The 4,340-nt window shown below is 34.7% G+C and overlaps 1 pseudogene; it reads left to right on the forward strand.

The window, feature by feature from the left end:
* The first annotated feature begins 1,122 nt into the window (after nucleotides 1-1,122).
* Nucleotides 1,123-2,006, forward strand: LOC107852475 (annotated as a pseudogene).
* Nucleotides 2,007-4,340: the final 2,334 nt, after the last annotated feature.

The following is a 4,340-nucleotide window of genomic DNA, read 5'->3' on the forward strand; positions in this document are numbered from 1 at the left end:
AATAAATATTGAAATTAAATGTTGTTTTAAATTTTTTTGTAGGATAAAGTGAAAGATTTTGTTGCTAAAAAAGTTCAAAAATCGAAGAGCACACCGATATGGATCCTATTATCAATGCTGCATTTGTGCAAGTTGTGAAAGAAAAATCAAAGTACATTCTTGGTCAAGGATCTAGAATTAAGTCAGAAAGTAGGATACTAAGAAATAAAATTCAATAGCAACTTAAAGCATGCTAAAAGGAAGCGGAAGATAAATGTCATAAATGAGAGAGTGTAGAAAACAAGATAATGGAAGTTAAAAATCAGCTTGAAGAGGAACGAAGAAACCGAGAAGTAATGAAAGTTCATTTAGTGCATAACCAAAAAATGTTAAAAGAGAGCGTAATGGCACTAGTTTCTCATATGCAAATTTCTAAGGTATTTGCTTAGTATACCTTGCTAAACTAGTAAATGTTGCATTATTACTTTTAAATTTTTTTACTCTCATTGCATGTTTGCTTCTTTTTCATCTATTATCTTTTTGTACAATAGACTAAGTTAATTATTTGTACTATATTTAATAGAATGGACTTTCGCTTCTGGCTATAATTTTTAATATGGTTACAAATTTAACTACTTCATATGAGACAAATCCTGCAAGTCTTACGGATGATATTCGCTTAAGTAAACTTCATAGATCCTCAAGTTATCTTGAATTATAGCTTGTGGGTATTTTTTTAATAGTGCAATGTGGTTGAAATGCTACTGGAGTTTCTTTGTTTCTCTTCAGTTATGCTTCTAGTGAAAAGTTTGTGTCATTATGGCACTCTTTAAGTTTACAGAGGCATTCCTCCAGTTCTTATGATTCAGTTATTTTAGAAAACCCTTTTGTTTACTTGTTGTAATAAGGATCTGATTGCTTGTTATGAACCTACTGATCAGGTGCAATCATGTTCCTTCTTGCCGCCAAGCGTGTTACTTCCTCCCGAACCCAGTAGAAATTTTTTCCAATACCTATAAATAATACCCACATCACCATTCATTGACCATCTCAAAAATCAATAATAACAGCAAAATATCTCTATAAAAAAACTCTCAACAAAAAGCTTTAAAAGAACTTTTATTTCTTGAAAAATCTTTGCTAATGGCGAAAGTTGAAGGTAAATCAATTGGCATTGATCTCAGCACGACTTACAGTTGTGTTGGGGTTTGGAAAAATTATCATGTTGAAATCATCCCAAATGATTAAGGCAACAGGACAACTTCATCCTATGTTGCTTTCACTGATATAGAGCGTCTCATCGGTGAGCGTCTCATCTTGGGGGTGAAACTTTTGATATTTTATTTTTGACTATTGAGGAAGGTATTTTATAGTAAAGGCTACTATTAGTGATACACATTTAGGTGGTGAAGATTTTTACAATAGACTTGTCAATCACTTTGCGCAGGAGTTTAAGAGGAAGAATAAAAAGGTTATTAGTGGAAACTCGAGGGTGCTGAGGCAATTAAGAACCACATGTGAGAGGGTAAAGAGGACTTTGTCTTTGATTGCTCAAACGACTATTAAGATTCATTCTTTATATGAAGGAATCTATTTCTATGCTATGATAACCAGGGTGAGATTTGAAGAGATGAACATGGATCTTTTCATGAAGTGTATGGAACCTGTGGAGAAATGTTTAAAGGATGCCAAGATTGATAAGGTTCAAGTACATAATATGGTTCTTGTTGGTGGTTCCACTAGGATCCCAAAAGTACAACAACTGTTGTAAGATTTTTCAATGGTAAGGAGCTTTGCAAGAGTATTAATCCTAATGAGGTCATGGCTTATGGTGTTGTTGTTCAAGATGCAATTTTGAGTAGAGAAGGTGACCAGAAAGTTCAAGATTTGCTGATTCTTGATGTCACACCTCTCAGTTTTGGTATTGAGACTGCTAGTAGAGTGATGACAGTGTTGATTCCAAGAAACACTATAATTCCAACAAAAAAAAAAAGAAACAAATCTTTTCGACCTACCAGGACAATTGAGTGGTTGGATGGGAACCAATTGGCTGAAGTAGATGAGTTTGAGGAAAAAATAAAGAAGTTGGAGAACTTGTACAATCCAATAATTGCATAGATGTACCAAGGTGGTGCTGGTGGAGATATGCTAATGGGAGATGATACTAGACAAGGTTATGGCGAAGGAGGATCTGTCAATAATGGTCCAGGGCCTAAAATTAAAGAAGTGGATTAAAGATTATATCTCTATTCTTTTGCACTTTGTGTACTATTTTAAATACTATTTTTGAGTTAGCTGATACTTGTGTCTTGTTAATATATGTGGGAACAATTACTAGAACAGCTTGTTAATGTAATATATATATATATATCCATTTCAATAAAGGGAAACAATTTAGCTTGCCTTTAAAACCATTAACTTGGATTTGTATAGCTTTATCATCATAATCCACCCACGGGCTATATGGGTCCAGTGTTACCCCCTGAACGAGCCCTAGTGCGTATAGCCGCACGAACTGGAGATATCATAGGTGGCCGGGGATTCATGTGTACCTTTCACCCTCCATGATACATATATACAAGTATAACTTAGAGGATTCCTATGTACCCAATAAGTATATGGTCTCCATGACCAATCCTCATGTCAGCAAATATAATTTTCAAGTGTCAAACTTTCAAACTCATACTTCACGATAAGATATCATAAACCGCCATTATTACCCAATTAAAACCATTAGCATACAACCAACCATAAATTCAAGAGTCAATTATTAAAGTACTTATTAGTGGTATCGTCATACCAACTATAACTTGCAAGCAATGTCCTTAGCCAAACCTTAGAGGATTCCTGCATACCCCGTAGACTCCATTATTACAAATCACTTGGGGGATTCCCGTGTACCCCATAAGTTTATCATTATAAGTTTACTTTTGGGATTCTCATGTACCCTAAAAGGTTTCCAAAACCATCCTCAACCATTTAACTATTCATACCATGCATTAGTTTTCAATAAAAGTCCAACAATGTATTAAAATATTCTCATAGGCATTTTAACAACTATGTTGAGGGCATACCATTATCAAGATGAAAAACCAGGGTAAAAAACACCAAGTTTAGGGTTACTCATAACCCATTTGTTAAATCAAAATTACAAAGCACCCACATGTGCAAACCATCACCAAAAATGTGTATAAAACATAATTTAAACCAAAAATAAACAATACTCAACAATATGAATCAAAACCCTCAACATTGGTTTTCAAAACCACCATTAGTGAACCATAATCAATGTTTAAAACACATGATATTTGAGAACTAACAATAAAGGAAGAATCACATTCTTTATTCATAAAGATTCACAAGAGGAACATGACACTTGAGCCTCTAGATAAACACTTGAAAGAAACCCTAGCCCTAATCTTCAAGAGAGAGTTTTGAAAGAGTGTTTGGAGTGTTTTATCTTTCTATAGTGTGTTACAAGAGTCAAAAACATACTATAAAAGGTTGGGACTTAAGGGTTTTGGGGTGGGAAATGTCTATGATTTCCCCAGCTTAAAAGCTAAAAACTTGACTATAGGAGGGTACAACCACACCCCTTAAACCGTGCCCTAAGGTGCAAGTGCTACCCTTATCTCATATCCTAGGTATCCTTTTGTACCTCAATATTGACCCACATATGACCACACAAGGACCAACTCGTATCTTAACATATGACCCATACCCCTTTGAACTGTACCTTGGTCAGAACCATCTAGATTAGACATAGGCATCATATAATTTGGCTCTTTACTTCTAGTTACCTATCATACGACTAGTAAGATACTTAGTTGTACCTTGGACAATAAGTGACATAAAACACACTATGAAATATTTGATCTAAGGTTCCTAATCTATACCACATCGTACGACTAGTACCACAAGTTGTATGATGCCCAGTGAGCTCAAAGTCAAAAAAATTCTAAGGGTCAAAAACCCATGATGTTTCACTTGTCCTATGAAAAATTCCTGGTAGTGATATTGGATAGGCAAGTTTGTTGGCTGAGAAATAAGTATGTAGCTTTGGTAAAGTGCTTTGCAAAAAACAAAAGGTAGAAGAAGCTACACGGGAAGCTGAGGAAGATATAAAGGCTAAATACCCATTCTTGTTCCCTGGGTTGAATCGAAATGTTTAAGGTATAAGTTTCTTTATTTCTTATCACTTTTTGAATTTGTTCTTGGATTTTGGATGAATTCTTTCTTTTATCGTGCTAATGGGTGCATTAAATTCTCATTCTAGAATGAATGATCCTAAGGGGGGATAATGTAATACCCTAGGTTTTGGACTTTAAAATTTTTGGAGTGTTGTCAACACTGCCATGACT

This window comes from Capsicum annuum, chromosome 4, assembly GCF_002878395.1.
Source record: "Capsicum annuum cultivar UCD-10X-F1 chromosome 4, UCD10Xv1.1, whole genome shotgun sequence".
In the NCBI taxonomy this organism is placed as follows: domain Eukaryota; kingdom Viridiplantae; phylum Streptophyta; class Magnoliopsida; order Solanales; family Solanaceae; genus Capsicum; species Capsicum annuum.